Genomic DNA, 22438 nt, shown 5'->3' with positions numbered 1-22438 from the left:
TGTCGCTGTATCTATCGATGATTTGTGTTGCTTGTTAAGATTCCTTTGGTGATGGTCTGGTTGTGTGAGGAGATTATATGTTCCTTGATGGAGCCCTGTTGTTTGTGCATTGTTAATCGCCTAGAGAAAGAGACGTTGTTGTCTTGCCTATATACTGAGATCTTTGGGGCTGATAGTCCCCAAGTGGGCATAGACGACGTTGGTTTCTTTCAAGACGTTCTGTTTAGTGTCTGGAGAGTTCTTCATGAGTAGGTTGGCTGTTTTCTTGTTTTTGTAGTAAATTGTCAATTGTATCTTCTGATATTTGTATCTGGGGATAATGTTCTTATTAGTAATATCTTTCAGGACACTTTCCTCTGTTTTATTAGCCGTCGAAAAGAAGTTCCTGTAAAACATAGTCTTATAGGGGGTACAAGCGTTGTGTTGGTTGACTCTTCAGAGGTTGTATGGTGTTTCACCTTTATTTTTATGATGTCTTCAACATAACCGTTGAAGGAACCATTGTTGACTAGGACCTGCCTTACCCTACAGAGTTCTTCATCGACCTACTTCCAACCAGAGCTGTGAGTGAAAGCCCGGTTGACGTAAGCGTTGACAACACTCCTCTTGTACCTGTCTGGGAAGTCACTATTGGCATTAAGGCACATTCCTATGTTTGTTTCCTTAGTGTAGACTGCAGTGGGGAAGCCACCATTCCTTTCCGTGACTGTTACATCTAGAAAGGGCAGCTTCCCATCACTCTCCATCTCGTAAGTGAAACTTAACACCGAATTCTGCTCAAATGCCTCCTGCAGATGCTGCAGACATCTGACATCAGGTGCCTGCATAAAAATGTCGTCAACATACCTGCAGTATATTGCGGGTTTCAAGTCCATATCAACTAAGACCATCTGCTCTATGATACCCATGTATAGAAGTTCGCAAACAGGACACCTAGGGGGAGAACCCATGGCGACCCCATCTACTTGCTTATACATGTGCCCATCGGGACTCAAGAAGGGTGCCTCTTTAGTGGAGGCTTGGAGTAACTTTCTCAGTATGCTCTCTGGTATGTGAGGGTGACCAAGAGGCTGGCAGGACCCAGCACCAGGGTGAGAGGTGCCTCTCTGACAAAAACCTCACACTCTAATATTATGCTCGAGCTAGACAAGAGGAAATGAAGAGCTAGACAAGAGGAAGTCAAGAGCTAGACAAGGGGAAGTCAAGAGCTAGACAAGAGGAAATGAAGAGCTAGACAAGAGGAAGTCAAGAGCTAGACAAGGGGAAGTGAAGAGCTACACAAGGGGAAGTCAAGAGCTACACAAGGAGAAGTCAAGAGCTACACAAGGGGAAGTCAAGAGCTACACAAGGGGAAGTCAAGAGCTACACAAGAGGAAGTCAAGGGCTAGACAAGGGGAAGTGAAGAGCTACACAAGGGGAAGTCAAGAGCTACACAAGAGGAAGTCAAGAGCTACTTAAGGGGAAGTCAAGAGCTACACAAGGGGAAGTCAAGAGCTACACAAGGGGAAGTCAAGAGCTACACAAGGGGAAGTCAAGAGCTACACAAGGGGAAGTCAAGAGCTACACATGGGGGAAGTCAACAGCTACACAAGGGGTCGTCAAGAGCTACACAAGGGGAAGTCAAGAGCTACACAAGGGGAACGCAAGAGCTACACAAGGGGAAATCAAGAGCTACACAAGGGGAAGTCAAGAGCTACACAAGGGGAAGTCAAGAGCTACACAAGGGGAAGTCAAGAGCTACACAAGGGGAAGTCAAGAGCTACACAAGGGGAAGTCAAGAGCTACACAAGGGGAAGTCAAGAGCTACACAAGGGGAAGTCAAGAGCTACACAAGGTGAAGTCAAGAGCTACACAAGGGGAAGTCAAGAGCTACGCAAGGGGAAGTCAAGAGCTACACAAGGGGAAGTCAAGAGCTACACAAGGGGAAGTCAAGAGCTACACAAGGTGAAGTCAAGAGCTACACAAGGGGAAGTCAAGAGCTACACAAGGGGAAGTCAAGAGCTACACAAGGGGGAGTCAAGAGCTACACAAGGGGGAGTCAAGAGCTACACAAGGGGGAGTCAAGAGCTACACAAGGGGGAGTCAAGAGTTACACAAGGGGGAGTCAAGAGTTACACAAGGGGAAGTCAAGAGTTACACAAGGGGGAGCCAAGAGTTACACAAGGGGAAGTCAAGAGTTACACAAGGGGGAGTCAAGAGTTACACAAGGGGGAGTCAAGAGTTACACAAGGGGGAGTCAAGAGTTACACAAGGGGGAGTCAAGAGTTACACAAGGGGAAGTCAAGAGTTACACAAGGGGGAGTCAAGAGTTACACAAGGGGGAGTCAAGAGTTACACAAGGGGGAGTCAAGAGTTACACAAGGGGGAGTCAAGAGTTACACAAGGGGAAGTCAAGAGCTACATAAGGGGAAGTGAATATAAATAACAACAGGAGACCTTCCTCGTGATACACTTTACATACTGATGGTTTAATCAATTCATCTCATCATGTCTCATCATTTTATCATCTCATCATGTCTCATCATTTTATCATCTCATCATGTCTCATCATTTTATCATCTCATTATTATCTTTTCATCATAATGACATTATATATTATAATTTTCATAATTTTTCTGATCAGAGTTCTGGAAAGGAAAATAATACTACTAAATATTATTATAAAACTGGACAGGTGTCAAGCCAGGCGTCACGTCAGGTGTCAAGCCAGGTGTCACGTCAGGTGTCAAGCCAGGTGTCAAGCCAGGTGTCACGTCAGGTGTCAAACCAGGTGACACGTCAGGTGTCAAGCCAGGTGTCACGTCAGGTGTCAAGCCAGGTGTCAAGCCAGATGTCACGTCAGGTGTCAAACCAGGTGACACGTCAGGTGTCAAGCCAGGTGTCACGTCAGGTGTCAAGCCAGGTGTCAAGCCAGATGTAACATCAGGTGTCAAACCAGGTGACACGTCAGGTGTCAAGCCAGGTGTCACGAAATGCCAAGAGTGAAGATGCGCCTCTAAATCCGCGTTATTATTCCAATTTATGCTTAGTTTACAGGGAGTGAGATTAAGGTGCAAAGCCTGACCTTGAGGCTACTGAGTGGAGGTCTTGTATACGAGCCGACGCCCCAGTCGGCTGTGTATAAAGGCTGTGACACAGCCTAAATAGGTCTTCGAGTGTCGTGAGAGACACAGCTCTCATAAATCATTTCTCTTATCTTATATATATATATAGCTCATATCTTATCATTTGTCAGTGGAATAGCTTTAAACTTTCTCAGGTTTGATTTGTCTTATACCAGGTTGGGTTCCATACATGGGCTGCATATTCTATGACTATATTCTATGCCATTCTATGACTATATTCTATGCCATTCTATGACTATATTCTATGCCATATTCTATGACTATATTCTATGACTATATTCTATGCCATATTCCGTGTCATATTCTATGACACGGAATATGGCATAGAATATGACACGGAATATGGCATAGAATATGACACAGGCTTGTGGCTTCACGTGCCTCCATTGTTATGTACCCCCTCCCCCCCCCCCCCACTGCCTGATCTCTTCCTCTTATCCTCAATTCCTCTTCCCCATCTTTTCATGCTCTCTTCCTCCTCTTCGCCCTCTTCTCTCCCTCCTCCTCAAAAAGTTATTACGGAACACTGTAACTGAAGAACTTTATGGGAAATACAACAAATATTTCAGACTTGAATTGATGAAAATCGCATGGGTGAGGGGGGAAAAAAAATATTGGGTTAAAGTTCAGCTTTTTAAAATTTAAATGAGACAACAACGTCTCTTTCTAGGCGATTAACAATGCACAAACAACAGGGCTCCATCAAGGAACATATAGTCTCTTCTCACAACCAGACCATCACCAGAGAAATCTTAACAAACAACACAGAAATCAACGATAGGTACAGCGATAGCAGGAGACTCGACATCAGCGAGGCACTACACATCAAAAAGTCAACACCAGCAATCAACAGCCAATTAACACACGACAAAATTGTATTTTTTATTTAATTATTTTGTGTGACATTGTGTTGGAATTGAGCTGTGTTGTTTACCATACCGTTCATTTCGTAAGTATAAGTATTGATACCACACCTGTGACAGGTAAAACTATGCTCTTCTTGAAAAACTACGCCATATGTTGCATGTAAGAGCAACACACACATGCTATACTAAATATGTTACAATTCCATTTCAATGTTTCTGATTGCATTGATAAATTGAATTTTCATTTCTTGTTTCTTGAGTTTTCAAGAAACATTGGTCTCACATCCTGGGCTTTGGATGATGTCATCAGAGTAGTGCTAGACCCAGCGAGGACCACACATGCCACTCACACATAAACAAACACACTCACACATAAACAAACACACTCACACATAAACAAACACACTCACACATAAACAAACACACTCACACATAAACAAACACACTCACACATAAACAAACACACTCACACATAAACAAACACACTCACACATAAACAAACACACTCACACATAAACAAACACACTCACACATAAACAAACACACTCACACATAAACAAACACACTCACACATAAACAAACACACTCACACATAAACAAACACACTCACACATAAACAAACACACTCACACATAAACAAACACACTCACACATAAACAAACACACTCACACATAAACAAACACACTCACACATAAACAAACACACTCACACATAAACAAACACACTCACACATAAACAAACACACTCACACATAAACAAACACACTCACACATCAACAAACACACACCACTAAACACACCCACACACCACTAAACACACCCACACATCACCAACTACACCCACACATCACTAAACACACCCACACATTACCAAACACACCTACACATCACCAAACACACCCCACACATCAACAAACACACCCCACACATCAACAAACACACCCCACACATCACAAAACATACCTACACATCACCAAACACACCCACACATTACCAAACACACCCACACATCACCAAACACTCCCACACATCACCAAACACACCCACACATCACCAAACACACCCACACATCATCAAACACACCCACACATCACCAAACACACCCACACATCACCAAACACACCCACACATCACTAAATACTCCCACACATCATCAAACACACCCACACATCACCAAACACACCCACACATCACCAAACACACCCACACATCATCAAACACACCCACACATCACCAAACACACCCACACATCACCAAACACACCCACACATCACTAAATACTCCCACACATCATCAAACACACCCACACATTACCAAACACACCCACACATCACTAAACACACCCACACATTACCAAGCACTCCCACACATCACCAAACACACCCACTCCTCACCAAACACACCCCACTTATCACCAAACACACCCAAGCATCATCAAACACACCCCACACATCACCAAACACACCCACACATCACCAAAGACTCCCACACATCATCAAACACACCCACACATCACCAAACACACCCACACCTCACCAAACACACCCACACATCACCAAACACACCCACACCTCACCAAACACACCCACACATTACCAAACACACCCACACATCACCAAACACACCCACACATCACCAAACACACCCACACATTACCAAACACACCCACTCATTACCAAACACACCCACACATTACCAAACACACCCACACATCACCAAACACACCCACACATCACCAAACACACCCACACCTCACCAAACACACCCACACATCACCAAACACACCCACACATCACCAAACACACCCACACATTACCAAACACACCCACTCATTACCAAACACACCCACACATTACCAAACACACCCACACATCACCAAACACACCCACACATTACCAAACACACCCACTCATTACCAAACACACCCACTCATTACCAAACACACCCACACATTACCAAATACACCCACACATCACCAAACACACCCACACATCACCAAACACACCCACACCTCACCAAACACACCCACACATCACCAAACACACCCACACCTCACCAAACACACCCACACCTCACCAAACACACCCACACATCACCAAACACACCCACACATCACCAAACACACCCACACATCACCAAACACACCCACACCTCACCAAACACACCCACACATCACCAAACACACCCACACATCACCAAACACACCCACACATTACCAAACACACCCACTCATTACCAAACACACCCCACACATCACCAAACACACCCACACATCAACAAACACACCCACACATCACCAAACACGCCCACACATCACCAAACACTCCAATACATCAACAAACACACCCACACATCACCAAACACACCCACACATCACCAAACACACCCACACATCAACAAACACACCCACACATCACCAAACACACCCACACATTACCAAATACTCCAATACATCAACAAACACACCCACACATCACCAAACACACCCACACATCACCAAACACACCCACACATCACCAAACACACCCACACATCAACAAACACACCCACACATCAACAAACACACCCACACATCACCAAACACACCCACACATCACCAAACACACCCACACATCAACAAACACACCCACACATCAACAAACACACCCACACATCACCAAACACACCCACACATCACCAAACACTCCAATACATCACCAAACACACCCACGCATCACCAAAGACACCCACACATCAACAAACACACCCCACACATCAACAATCACACCCACGCATCACCAAAGACACCCACACATCAACAAACACACCCCACACATCAACAATCACACCCACACATCACCAAAGACACCCACACATCAACAAACACACCCACACATCAACAAACACACCCCACACATCAACAAACACTCCCACACATCAACAAACACACCCACACATCAACAAACACACCCACACATCAACAAACACACCCACACATCAACAAACACACCCACACATCAACAATCACACCCACACATCACCAAAGACACCCACACATCAACAAACACACCCACACATCAACAAACACACCCCACACATCAACAAACACTCCCACACATCAACAAACACACCCACACATCAACAAACACACCTACACATCACCAATCACACCCACACATCACCAAACACACCCACACATCAACAAACACACCCACACATCACCAAACACACCCACACATCAACAAACACACCCACACATCAACAAACACACCTACACATCACCAATCACACCCACACATCAACAAACACACCCACACATCAACAAACACACCCACACATCACCAAACACACCCACACATCAACAAACACACCCACACATCACCAAACACTCCCACACATCAACAAACAGTCACTACCTCAGCACTGACATATTTAGGCTTGCTTCAGCCTTCCGCTGCGGGTATTTCAGGAAGCGGTGCCCTGTACCCGCCAGTGATATGCTCCAAAAATACCCTCGGTGGAGACTTTTCAGGATGACGTTCCGTTCTTATTTACCCTCTCGAGGCCAGGGAAATCAAACCTCAGGTTGTTTATATTGAAAAATACAAATCCGGATTCACTAATTCTATAAAAACGTAAATACAATGTTTCCTTCCAAGCTACGTATTATATGTGACGGTTGTGGATCACTGGACCGATAGTTCTCACAATTAACAACACATCAGCCTGTGCTTGTCCAAGCTTGGATTCGAACCTACGTCCGAGAGCATCGTATGTGTGCTACGTTCTCTGTGTGTACAACTTCGTGCATTTGTCAAAGTTAATTTCATAAATTTCCAAATAACTTCAGACAATAAGTCTGAGGTCATAAGTTATGTTCAGGAGCTGATGCGTCCCTGAAGAACACAGTCAAAACACTTTCCAAGTAACATCAGCTTAAAATATGAAGATTAACTGTTAAATTCTTGAGCCGATAAAGTTGAAATGCACTCACGGGAAAGAATCCCACATATTTGTGCGTTCGTTGGTGCGTGTGTGTGTGTGCACGCTTGCCTGCGAGTGTGCGTGCGTGCGTGCGTGCGAGCAATTGATGCTGTAAGCGCCAGTGGTCAGGGTGTCATCCTAGCAGTTCCTGTGATGGGAGGAGACACGTCGGAGCCAAATTGAACTTCCGCCCCCGCACTGTGCTATGCACACACGTCAATCTCAACGCCGTGCCAGCTATGCACTTGAACCAGCTTCAGTTATTCCGTGGCGTCCGTCCCAGTTATGCAATACTACCAGGGGGTGATGCAAGGCCCGCGACACTGACACACACACACACACGCACTCACACACACACACACACGTGTACAATGCTTGCCAAGGTGTTAGACGCAGGAAGCATTAACACGAATGGGAGGATCAGATTAGTTGGGGGATGGATTAGCGTGTATGGGAGGGGCAGGCAACAAATGGGTACAAGACAATGAGGGTAGACTACGGATTTTGGAGGAGCAACTTTATCATTTTTTTCTAATGCGGGACAATGCAAAAACCAGCAGGGAAACAACACGGTCTCAGTAAAGGCTGCAACACTGTGGGGTAAGAACCAGCATGAAAGTGGAGCGCAGAGGAGCCGGACACTTACTTGTCCTCCTCTTACTTGCTGACACTTACTTCTTACTTGAATTATGTGAAGCAAAGGCAACATCAAAACATGAAAGGATACAGATGGAAAAGTTTGAACTAGAAGAAATATTGAGGTGTTTAAATGCTGAGATGACAAGAAATGAGATTGAACTCACACACGGAATTGGGCCTTATAATGACTACAAACACAGACCTGTGCTGGGGTAACTTTATAATGAAGAGGCGGTCGACTACATATTCAAGCACAAGCATTTATTAAGGGTCAGCGAAGGCTATTATAACGTGTTTATAGACAGATATATGACCAAAGACGAACAACAAGAAATGAAGATGAGAAAACTGACCCAGTCATCACCCTCGCCTCGGCTCCCCTTCCTAACTCACACCTCCCCCCCCCAATTTCAGCTCTCCCATCCTTCCCCATCCCTTCTACCACCAACAACTCCCCAGCCCCCTTCACCCCCTCTGTAACCAATCTCATGTGCTCCATCCCACCCTCCAATGCCCCCTTCCCAACTCTCACTCTCCCCAACTTTCAACTCACATCCCACCATTTTTCTAACCCCCCCCCCCCACCAACTTGCCCCTTCCACCCCCCTCTGCAACCAATCCCATCCGCTCCATCCCACTCTCCAAAGCCCCTCTCCTCACCTCCATCCCCCAATCACCCGACAATCCTATTACCACCTCCCCTTTCTTGCACCTCGTCTCCAGTATGACCACCCTCATCTCGCGAACCTCCGGCCTCTCTTCCTCTCACCTCTCCACTGCCTTCTAACACCCTTTCTCTTGAACAAAACAAACCCACAAAGGTTTTTTGGACAAAATCCACACCCATTCTCAGGCCCCACTCCCATCCTGAGTCCCTGCCTGCAACTTACTCCCCTTCCACCACCCCCATCTACCCCAAACCCCATACCTGCCCCTGCTTCTCCCCTGCCCCTAGCACACCCTCTTTCTGACTCCCAACCTTACTCCTCCTCTCAGCCCCTCCCCCCATGCCTCTCAGACCCCCTATTCAGACACTCCTAGCTGCCCCAGACCTCATTCGCCCCCCAGATCTCCCTAATTGCCCAGACCCCATCTGTTCCCCAGCCCCCTGGCTCCCAGATCCCCTTAGCCTCTCACCCCCCCCCCTCCCTATTTCCGGGCGCTTCCCACCTCACAACTACTTACTGGAGATAGGACAGCATCCATCTCTCACCTGCAGCACACACCGAGGGAGACAGGTAAGCAGATGAGCCATATGAACTCTGGTTACTGAGTTTCCAAAAAGACTAAAGGTTTCGTACAATTTAAAAACAGCGAAGGGCTGTAAGAAGATACAAGAGGACTTGACAAACTCCAGGAGTTTTCAAAGAAATGGTTGCTGGGATTTAATCCCAACAAATGTAAGGTAATGAAGAAGGGAAAAGGAGAGAGGGGACCAGAAGGCATATACTCCATATGGAAAAGGCACCAACAAGAATTAGAAAGAGAGAGAAAGACTTGAGCGTGGATATAGGCCCAGCACGCCCACCCGGGCACACACAAACAGGATAACATCGGCAGCATATGGGAAACTGGTATAAAAACACCGTTTAGAAACTTAAACCAAGACTCCTTGAAGACAACAATGCAACGTTTGTTAGACCATTACTGAAATATGCAGCACTGGCATGCAATCCGCACCTTGTGAAGCATAGTCAGAATTGATAAAGAACAGAGGTTTGCTTCATGATTGATGCCAGAGCTAAGCGGGTTAAGCTATGACCATAGGCTAATGGAGCTGACTTGTCAATGGTCCAGGACGACTTGTTAATGGTCCAGAATGGACCGAAACGTCGTCTTTTCTCCATTTTCAAATGTCTGGTTTGGTGATCATATCTTCAGTAACGTTATTGGGACTCATCGTCGGCATAGGTTAATGGAACTAAATCTCAACTCTAGAAGGAACAGAGGGGGATATGATCCCAACATGCATGATACTGAGGGGAATTAATAAGGTGGACAAGGATAGCCTCTTCGAACTGAGAGAAAGTAGGACACGTGGAGGTAGGTAGAAGCTGGAAACGCGAATGAGCTGAAGAAATGTAAAGAAATTCTCTTACTCTGTGCGGCTGTGCAGCAAGTGGAATGCTCTGTCAACACCAGGGTCGTGTCAACACCAGGGTCGTGTCAACACCAGGGTCGTGTCAACACCAGGGTCGTGTCAACACGAGGGTCGTGTCAACACGAGGGTCGTGTCAACACCAGGGTCGTGTCAACACCAGGGTCGTGTCAACACGAGGGTCGTGTCAACACCAGGGTCGTGTCAACACCAGGGTCGTGTCAACACCAGGGTCGTGTCAACACGAGGGTCGTGTCAACACCAGGGTCGTGTCAACACCAGGGTCGTGTCAACACCAGGGTCGTGTCAACACCAGGGTCGTGTCAACACCAGGGTCGTGTCAACACCAGGGTCGTGTCAACACCAGGGTCGTGTCAACACGAGGGTCGTGTCAACACCAGGGTCGTGTCAACACCAGGGTCGTGTCAACACGAGGGTCGTGTCAACACGAGGGTCGTGTCAACACCAGGGACGTGTCAACACGAGGGCCGTGTCAACACCAGGGTCGTGTCAACACGAGGGTCGTGTCAACACCAGGGTCGTGTCAACACGAGGGTCGTGTCAACACGAGGGTCGTGTCAACACGAGGGTCGTGTCAACACCAGGGTCGTGTCAACACGAGGGTCGTGTCAACACGAGGGTCGTGTCAACACCAGGGTCGTGTCAACACCAGGGTCGTGTCAACACCAGGGTCGTGTCAACACCAGGGTCGTGTCAACACCAGGGTCGTGTCAACACCAGGGTCGTGTCAACACCAGGGTCGTGTCAACACCAGGGTCGTGTCAACACCAGGGTCGTGTCAACACCAGGGTCGTGTCAACACGAGGGTCGTGTCAACACCAGGGTCGTGTCAACACCAGGGTCGTGTCAACACCAGGGTCGTGTCAACACCAGGGTCGTGTCAACACCAGGGTCGTGTCAACACCAGGGTCGTGTCAACACGAGGGTCGTGTCAACACGAGGGTCGTGTCAACACGAGGGTCGTGTCAACACGAGGGTCGTGTCAACACCAGGATCGTGTCAACACCAGGGTCGTGTCAACACGAGGGTCGTGTCAACACCAGGGTCGTGTCAACACCAGGGTCGTGTCAACACCAGGGTCGTGTCAACACCAGGGTCGTGTCAACACGAGGGTCGTGTCAACACCAGGGTCGTGTCAACACCAGGGTCGTGTCAACACGAGGGTCGTGTCAACACGAGGGTCGTGTCAACACCAGGGTCGTGTCAACACCAGGGTCGTGTCAACACCAGGGTCGTGTCAACACCAGGGTCGTGTCAACACCAGGGTCGTGTCAACACCAGGGTCGTGTCAACACCAGGGTCGTGTCAACACGAGGGTCGTGTCAACACGAGGGTCGTGTCAACACCAGGGTCGTGTCAACACCAGGGTCGTGTCAACACCAGGGTCGTGTCAACACCAGGGTCGTGTCAACACCAGGGTCGTGTCAACACCAGGGTCGTGTCAACACCGAGGGTCGTGTCAACACGAGGGTCGTGTCAACACGAGGGTCGTGTCAACACGAGGGTCGTGTCAACACCAGGGTCGTGTCAACACCAGGGTCGTGTCAACACCAGGGTCGTGTCAACACCAGGGTCGTGTCAACACCAGGGTCGTGTCAACACCAGGGTCGTGTCAACACCAGGGTCGTGTCAACACCAGGGTCGTGTCAACACGAGGGTCGTGTCAACACGAGGGTCGTGTCAACACGAGGGTCGTGTCAACACCAGGGTCGTGTCAACACCAGGGTCGTGTCAACACCAGGGTCCTGTCAACACGAGGGTCGTGTCAACACCAGGGTCGTGTCAACACCAGGGTCGTGTCAACACCAGGGTCGTGTCAACACCAGGGTCGTGTCAACACCAGGGTCGTGTCAACACCAGGGTCGTGTCAACACGAGGGTCGTGTCAACACCAGGGTCGTGTCAACACGAGGGTCGTGTCAACACGAGGGTCGTGTCAACACCAGGGTCGTGTCAACACCAGGGTCGTGTCAACACCAGGGTCGTGTCAACACCAGGGTCGTGTCAACACCAGGGTCGTGTCAACACCAGGGTCGTGTCAACACCAGGGTCGTGTCAACACCAGGGTCGTGTCAACACGAGGGTCGTGTCAACACCAGGGTCGTGTCAACACCAGGGTCGTGTCAACACCAGGGTCGTGTCAACACCAGGGTCGTGTCAACACCAGGGTCGTGTCAACACCAGGGTCGTGTCAACACCAGGGTCGTGTCAACACGAGGGTCGTGTCAACACGAGGGTCGTGTCAACACGAGGGTCGTGTCAACACCAGGGTCGTGTCAACACCAGGGTCGTGTCAACACCAGGGTCGTGTCAACACCAGGGTCGTGTCAACACCGAGGGTCGTGTCAACACCGAGGGTCGTGTCAACACCAGGGTCGTGTCAACACCAGGGTCGTGTCAACACCAGGGTCGTGTCAACACCAGGGTCGTGTCAACACGAGGGTCGTGTCAACACGAGGGTCGTGTCAACACCAGGGTCGTGTCAACACCAGGGTCGTGTCAACACCAGGGTCGTGTCAACACGAGGGTCGTGTCAACACCAGGGTCGTGTCAACACCAGGGTCGTGTCAACACCAGGGTCGTGTCAACACCAGGGTCGTGTCAACACCAGGGTCGTGTCAACACCAGGGTCGTGTCAACACGAGGGTCGTGTCAACACCAGGGTCGTGTCAACACCAGGGTCGTGTCAACACGAGGGTCGTGTCAACACGAGGGTCGTGTCAACACGAGGGTCGTGTCAACACCAGGGTCGTGTCAACACCAGGGTCGTGTCAACACCAGGGTCGTGTCAACACGAGGGTCGTGTCAACACCAGGGTCGTGTCAACACCAGGGTCGTGTCAACACCAGGGTCGTGTCAACACGAGGGTCGTGTCAACACCAGGGTCGTGTCAACACCAGGGTCGTGTCAACACGAGGGTCGTGTCAACACCAGGGTCGTGTCAACACAGGGTCGTGTCAACACCAGGGTCGTGTCAACACCAGGGTCGTGTCAACACCAGGGGTCGTGTCAACACCAGGGGTCGTGTCAACACCAGGGTCGTGTCAACACCAGGGTCGTGTCAACACGAGGGTGTAACCGGTAGTGTCAACACCAGGGTCGTGTCAACACGAGGGGGGTCGTGTCAACACCAGGGTCGTGTCAACACGAGGGTCGTGTCAACACCAGGGTCGTGTCAACACCAGGGTCGTGTCAACACGAGGGTCGTGTCAACACGAGGGTCGTGTCAACACGAGGGTCGTGTCAACACCAGGGTCGTGTCAACACCAGGGTCGTGTCAACACCAGGGTCGTGTCAACACGAGGGTCGTGTCAACACGAGGGTCGTGTCAACACCAGGGTCGTGTCAACACCAGGGTCGTGTCAACACGAGGGTCGTGTCAACACCAGGGTCGTGTCAACACGAGGGTCGTGTCAACACCAGGGTCGTGTCAACACCAGGGTCGTGTCAACACCAGGGTTCGTGTCAACACCGAGGGTCGTGTCAACACCGAGGGTCGTGTCAACACCAGGGTCGTGTCAACACCAGGGTCGTGTCAACACCAGGGTCGTGTCAACACCAGGGTCGTGTCAACACCAGGGTCGTGTCAACACCGAGGGTCGTGTCAACACCAGGGTCGTGTCAACACCAGGGTCGTGTCAACCACCGAGGGTCGTGTCAACACCAGGGTCGTGTCAACACCAGGGTCGTGTCAACACCAGGGTCGTGTCAACACGAGGGTCGTGTCAACACCGAGGGTCGTGTCAACACCAGGGTCGTGTCAACACCAGGGTCGTGTCAACACGCAGGGTCGTGTCAACACGAGGTCGTGTCAACACCTAGGGTCGTGTCAACACGAGGGTCGTGTCAACACCGAGGGTCGTGTCAACACGAGGGTCGTGTCACAACACGAGGGTCGTGTCAACACCAGGGTCGTTGTCAACACCAGGGTCGTGTCAACACGAGGGTCGTGTCAACACCGAGGGTCGTGTCAACACGAGGGTCGTGTCAACACCAGGGTCGTGTCAACACCAGGGTCGTGTCAACACCAGGGTCGTGTAAACACCAGGGTCGTGTCAACACCAGGGTCGTGTCAACACCAGGGTCGTGTCAACACGACACCAGGGTCGTGTCAACACCAGGGTCGTGTCAACACCAGGGTCGTGTCAACACCAGGGTCGTGTCAACACCAGGGTCGTGTCAACACCAGGGTCGTGTCAACACCAGGGTCGTGTCAACACCAGGGTCGTGTCAACACGAGGGTCGTGTCAACACCAGGGTCGTGTCAACACGAGGGTCGTGTCAACACCAGGGTCGTGTCAACACCAGGGTCGTGTCAACACCAGGGTCGTGTCAACACCAGGGTCGTGTCAACATCAAGACGTAGACAAACTCAACGAATATAAATAATAACTTCCCTCACGAAGCAAGACGTGATCAGTTGGGTGGTACGATGTCTGGTGAGGAGGTGGACTTACGACTGCCGCCTGGGAGAGGGAGGTGGACTTACGACTGCCGCCTGGGAGAGGGAGGTGGACTTACGACTGCCGCCTGGGAGAGGGAGGTGGACTTACGACTGCCGCCTGGGAGAGGGAGGTGGACTTACGACTGCTGCATGGGAGAGGGAGGTGGACTTACGACTGCCGCCTGGGAGAGGGAGGTGGACTTACGACTGCCGCCTGGGAGAGGGAGGTGGACTTACGACTGCCGCCTGGGAGAGGGAGGTGGACTTACGACTGCCGCCTGGGAGAGGGAGGTGGACTTACGACTGCCGCCTGGGAGAGGGAGGTGGACTTCCGACTGCCGCCTGGGAGAGGGAGGTGGACTTACGACTGCCGCCTGGGAGAGGGAGGTGGACTTACGACTGCCGCCTGGGAGAGGGAGGTGGACTTACGACTGCCTCCTGAGAGAGGGAGGTGGACTTACGACTGCCGCCTGGGAGAGGGAGGTGGACTTACGACTGCCGCCTGGGAGAGGGAGGTGGACTTACGACTGCTGCATGGGAGAGGGAGGTGGACTTACGACTGCCGCCTGGGAGAGGGAGGTGGACTTACGACTGCCGCCTGGGAGAGGGAGGTGGACTTACGACTGCCGCCTGAGAGAGGGAGGTGGACTTACGACTGCCGCCTGGGAGAGGGAGGTGGACTTACGACTGCCGCCTGGGAGAGGGAGGTGGACTTACGACTGCCGCCTGGGAGAGGGAGGTGGACTTACGACTGCTGCATGGGAGAGGGAGGTGGACTTACGACTGCCGCCTGGGAGAGGGAGGTGGACTTACGACTGCCGCCTGGGAGATGGAAGTGGACTTACGACTGCCGCTTGGGGAGAGGGAAGTGGACTTACGACTGCCGCCTGGGAGAGAGAAATGGACTTAAACTTTCCTAGTGAGATGGGAAAATGGACGTAGGATTGCAGCATGGGAGAGGGAAAAGCGTTGACGGGTGGGGGAGATGGGGGCTGGCCATAGTCCAGGGAGTGAGGTGGGGGCTATTTGTGTGCGTGAGGTTGGGTGGTGGGGGCGGAGGCACTGAGGCAGGAGGTGGCAAGGCACTGTCGGCCAGGTGCCACCTTCACCCCCAGCCGCTAAGAGCCACAGTGCCGACCCGTCGCCTGTTTCTCGTCTTCTGAGAGGTAAGTAGCCTAGCCTAACCCACCTGGCCAGGCCCCCCTACAAGTTCTCTAGGCCACTTACAAGCTGGTGAAGAACTATGCTTTCTTCTCTCCGTCGGAGCTAGCCAGAAGTGCTTCAGGACGCGTCATCAGCACTAGAAGTGATTACCCCGAGTGCAGTGACGACGGGTGAAGGATTACTTCAAGATCATTGAACGGTTGAATATGCATTCCTTATCAGAAAATAACTTGAGTGCTGTAAATTATATGAAATATCCTTTAAAGTGAACAAGGTGTGTGCTTTAGATTCTTTCAGCAGACAGTCACAAGGAAGACAGGTCTCCCATATGACTGGAGTGTCATATGGAGTGGAGTGCGTGAGGTGTGTGCGGAGGAGAGGCGTGCCCGGGAGCTGCAGCTCGACGCCGCCTGCTCCCCACTTCTAATAACTATGTTGACAGCGTCGGTTGGTACTAGATTAGCATCAAGGGGTGACGCAGCACAGCTGCCCTGCTCTCCTGTGTGTGTGTGAGACAAGGGCTCCCTCACCACCAACTTTACACAAACCATCTTCACTCACTATATTATGTTCCTCCGGACATTTAGCAACGCCAGCGTCTAATAACATCATTACACAAACATAATTTATTAAAATAACGGCAAAATGCATTTGCTGTGTTCCAAAAATCTCATGTTTATCAAGATGAATCAACGTGTTTATGGTGGATGCCGTACATGGAACTATAAGACGCTTCAGGGAAGGAAGAGGTACTGGCCTATATTCCCACGAATGCCCTTATAAAGCAAAATATAAAAAGAATGTATACCAAGACTCGGTTACAGGACATTGCTTGCAAATGCCACATGACGGGCGAGACTTATAGACACGAACTGATGCACATCGTCCCCCTATGCAGGTACCATGCTGGCACCCCCACCCCCTATGCAGGTACCATGCTGGCAACCTCCCCACCTCCCACATGCAGGTACCATGCTGGCACCCCCACCCCCCTATGCAGGTACCATGCTGGCATCCCCACTCCCCTACACAGGTACCATGCTGGCACCCCCACCCCCCTATGCAGGTACCATGCTGGCACCCCCACTCCCCTACGCAGGTACCATGCTGGCACCCCCACTCCCCCTATGCAGGTACCAAGCTGGCAACCTCCCCACCTCCCACATGCAGGAATCAACTGCACGGCAGAGCTCACGCCTCTGCTCGCTGTTTATCACCCGTCGTGTAGGACCATCGCGCTCTGTATATCCCAACCAGTGGAATCCCAGTTCTTCCTGGGTCACCCAACACAGGTCTTTTGCTATAGAAATTTCTCCACCTGCGTTACTCATACCTTCAATGTATTTCCCTTTGCTGAACAAATTGAATTAGCTGCAAAAATGAAATATTTGCGACGCACAATGTTTCCAAATTTCTCAGTGAGCGGAAATTGACAGATGTTGAGGAAGAAATGGTAGTGGGCGTCCTGAGTCCTGAGGTGGGAGCGCGGGTCGCCCCCCCCTCGCTATGTATTTATATATAACACTTCCCGTTTACTCTCCCGCTACACACAACTCTCTTCAAACCAACTTACATCCAGCCAAATAAATGACCTCGTCGTTTTTTTAACTGTATGAATACTTTCGTCACCTCTGTGAAGTAGATAGTGCAAATATGGACAGAATCACGAACCGCTGCCTCACTCCTGCAGGGCTATACAAGCTTCAGTATTTTGTCAAGCAGCCTTGTTAACAGTGTCACTTAGAGGACATATTAAGAGATGCTGAGCCATATTTATACTGCTCACACCACAGTGTATGTACACTGCTCACACCACAGTGTATGTACACTGCCCACACCACAGTGTATGTACACTGCTCACACCACAGTGTATGTATACTGCTCACACCACAGTGTATGTATACTGCTCACACCACAGTGTATGTATACTGCTCACACCACAGTGTATGTATACTGCTCACACCACAGTGTATGTACACTGCTCACACCACAGTGTATGTACACTGCTCACACCACAGTGTACGTACACTGCTCACACCACAGTGTACGTACACTGCTCACACCACAGTGTATGTACACTGCTCACACCACAGTGTATGTACACTGCTCACACCACAGTGTATGTACACTGCTCACACCACAGTGTATGTACACTGCTCATACCACAGTGTATGTACACTGCTCACACCACAGTGTATGTACACTGCTCACACCACAGTGTATATACACTGCTCACACCACAGTGTATGTACACTGCTCACACCACAGTGTATGTACACTGCTCACACCACAGTGTATGTACACTGCTCACACCACAGTGTATGTACACTGCTCACATCACAGTGTATGTACACTGCTCACACCACAGTGTATGTACACTGCTCACACCACAGTGTATGTACACTGCTCACACCACAGTGTATGTACACTGCTCACACCACAGTGTATGTACACTGCTCACACCACAGTGTATGTACACTGCTCACACCACAGTGTATGTACACTGCTCACATCACAGTGTATGTACACTGCTCACACCACAGTGTATGTACACTGCTCACACCACAGTGTATGTACACTGCTCACATCACAGTGTACGTACACTGCTCACACCACAGTGTACGTACACTGCTCACACCACAGTGTATGTACACTGCTCACACCACAGTGTATGTACACTGCTCACACCACAGTGTATGTACACTGCTCACACCACAGTGTATGTACACTGCTCACACCACAGTGTATGTACACTGCTCACATCACAGTGTATGTACACTGCTCACACCACCCTCCAGTGACGGTAATCTGTGACCAGCCATCTGGTGGGCCCAAATGAACACAAACAAGGCCTTGGTAAAGTCTTGCAGAAAGTGCCCCTTGAGCGTGCAACACACACTCAAGTCCAAACACTTAGCAATTGCATTCACACTAGAATTTAAAGACACCTGGAGGGGGGGGGGAAGGGAATAAAATAATTCAAATATGACATAAATAAGCTGAATGCTACAAGATTATTTTAGTGAAGAGTAGCTGCTGGTGCGAGTGAAAGTGTGTCTCTGTGGCCAAAATAGCAGGTGGCAGAGTCAAGGCTCCTGGCGCGCGAGTGTTGGGCAGGTGTGGAGCAGTTGTGGGGCGTGTGCATCTGTGTTGGGCAGGTGTGGAGCAGTTGTGGGGCGTGTGCAGGTGTGTTGTGCTGGTGTGGAGCTGTTGTGGGGCGTATGCAGGTGTGTTGTGCTGGTGTGTCGCTGTTGTGGGGTGTGTGCATCTGTGTTGGGCAGGTGTGGAGCAGTTGTGGGGCGTGTGCATCTGTGTTGGGCAGGTGTGGAGCTGTTGTGGGGCGTGTGCATCTGTGTTGGGCAGGTGTGGCGCTGTTGCAGGGCGTTGACATCTGTGATGTGCAGGTCTGGCACTGCTGTAGAGTGTAAACATCAGTGCTGTGCAGGTGTGGCGCTGCTGTGGGAGAATGACCTAGTTTTCTCCTTTAGGAACGAGTCAGTCTATGACTCACTAACTCACCCGGACTAACTGATGAGTAATATCACTCATCATCGGTGACGGATAAATACAAAATAATACTCACCGGGGTTTACCACTTCTCCTACAGTGCTAAACCTTCTCTTCTTCTCATTTTGTTCGTTGTTCCAAAACGTAAAGAATACAATGTACAATGATATGTTATCTTGAGGTTATCTTGAGATGATTTCGGGGCTTTAGTGTCCCCGCGGCCCGGTCCTCGACCAGGCCTCCACCCCCAGGAAGCAGCCCGTGACAGCTGACTAACACCCAGGTACCTATTTACTGCTAGGTAACAGGGGCATTCAGGGTGAAAGAAACTTTGCCCATTTGTTTCTGCCTCGTGCGGGAATCGAACCCGCGCCACAGAATTACGAGTCCTGCGCGCTATCCACCAGGCTACGAGGCCCCTTATGTAGTAGCTACCAAAATTTCTACGTTTTCTATGCATGGGTAGGTTGGGTGAAGTGGGTTGATTAGGATGGTACGTGTCTGCTTATGTTACGTTAGGTTAAGTTAGGTTAGGTTAGGTTAAGTTAGGTTAGGTTAGGTTAGGTTAGGTTAGGTTAGGTTAGGTTAGGTTAGGTTAGGTTAGGTTAAGGGCTGGTGCTGTGTAGGAAGTGTGGAGAGGCGGACGGTGGGTGTGGCTGGGTCAGTACCTGGGAGTCCTTCTTTACCTGAATTTACCTGAGAGCCAATAACACTAGTGACCTCGACGGGCAGGAAGCTGGCGGCTTGTCGAATGTCTCTCCCCTCCCCCCCCCCCCCCTCCCCAACTATTTGCCTTGTACCTTAGAGGCCTGCTTATCTTTTAGGCCACATCTTAGAGGCCTACTGTGGTGGTGAACCATCCTGTTTAGATAGCACTTATTGTGACAATCGTCATTACTCACCAATTCGTACCTACTTAGCTTTCAGATAATAGTATACTGACAAGTAAGGAATTCTTAAAATATATGAAGCTAAAAGATAGATTTAATATTCCTAGGTCTAGTATAGCACACATATGTACTATATTAGGCCTCAGATATCGTGTATTAGGCCTAGGGAGGTTAGGTTGGCTTAGTTTTGCAATACAAGTAGATAACAGCTTTCCGGTTTGTCCAACTCAATAGTGCCGATTTGTACTTTCTAATTGCGTTGTACGTCGGTATATATACTATTGGTCTTCATCGTTACTGTAAGTACTATCACACCAGGAGGATAGGCTGGACGATGGTGATGACGGTGACAATGGTGATGATGGTGACGATGACAATAGCGGTGACAGTGACGATGATGGAGACAGGTGATGATATTGATGGTGATGACAGTGATGGTGGTGATGCCTATCCCCCATCTCCTCCCTCCCTCCCTCCCTCCCTCCCTGCCCACACATGCCCATTCCCCGTCTCCTCCCTTCCTGCCCAGATGTCCCTACCTGATACCCACTCTTCCTTCCTACACTGAGCCTAAAAAAAAAATTTGATGTCATACTGGCCACAAGCTGATAGACTACAGGTCACACTGGAGCTCACTGCATCAACTAGACCACTTTATCAACATGAACAAGAACATAAAACTAGTTGATACCTTATTTTATTAACCTAAGATCAATAAAGGAAATACGGACTCCGCACCCTGCAGACACAAACGGTCCTTATGATTCCCTTGTTCCAACTTGTAACAAAGTGGTTACATCTTGTTATAACGTTTTTATGACGTATTAGAACGTTTTCACAACGTGTTATATTGGTGGTTACAATTATTAAATGCTAAAACGAGTTCGAACGTTGCAGTGACGTCGTATTTTCGTCACGTGTTTGGCGGCCGGGGAGTGATCAGGTCAAGTTGTGCTGTAGATCAGCTTGACTGCCTTATGAGTAAAGAAAAATCCTTATAAATACTTGTAATTACTTTTTCAGGTCCCATTATGTAATATTATTCCAATATGGAAATAATAACGATTAGAGACAAATTATATTTTCCTTTGTCAACAGGAAATAATCTGGGGTATAGAAATATGCAATATATCCCCTATTTCCAGCCGTTAAAAAAACATCACCTGAAACACACAGGAGACAAATTGTACAATTTACACCAATCATGCTACGCTAAGTCCAATTTTATTCTTTCCTTTAACAATAACCGAGTTCTTACCTACTGTATACAATTAACAATCCTCGCCAGGCAAATAACCCCACAATGGCTGTTAAGAGGGACACACACATGACGCAACAGGCTTCAAATGTAATAGTGTCTCTAACCATATTTAACTTATTAACAAAAATACACATGATAAGAACGGAAGGACTTTTACTTTAAGATCCAATGACACCCGTCTACAGTTAGTTCTTCAGTGTAAGTACCCTATTATACACGTGGTTCCTACCTCTCCATGAAGTGTTAATAAGACACATATACGTTTGTTGACCAGACCACACACTAGAAGGTGAAGGGACGACGACGTTTCGGTCCGTCCTGGACCATTCTCAAGTCGACTTGAGAATGGTCCAGGACGGACCGAAACGTCGTCGTCCCTTCACCTTCTAGTGTGTGGTCTGGTCAACATACTTCAGCCACGTTATTGTGACTCATCGCCTGCATATATACGTTTGTCATGA

The 22438-nt window shown here is 49.5% G+C and overlaps 1 protein-coding gene across 1 annotated transcript in view; it reads left to right on the top strand.

Annotated features, from left to right (window-relative positions):
* The first annotated feature begins 16193 nt into the window (after window positions 1-16193).
* The window catches only part of LOC123759707 (uncharacterized), a 79353-nt gene continuing 73108 nt past the window's right edge, over window positions 16194-22438 (top strand). The window contains exon 1 of the mRNA XM_045744948.2: window positions 16194-16321. The gene's annotated coding sequence lies outside the window, so the exon portion shown is untranslated. The remainder of the gene's footprint in view (window positions 16322-22438) is intronic.

The sequence above is a fragment of the Procambarus clarkii genome, chromosome 8 (genome assembly GCF_040958095.1).
Source record: "Procambarus clarkii isolate CNS0578487 chromosome 8, FALCON_Pclarkii_2.0, whole genome shotgun sequence".
In the NCBI taxonomy this organism is placed as follows: Eukaryota; Metazoa; Arthropoda; class Malacostraca; order Decapoda; family Cambaridae; genus Procambarus; species Procambarus clarkii.
Note: the sequence above shows the minus strand (reverse complement) of the source record. Positions and strands in the feature narration are given on the sequence as shown.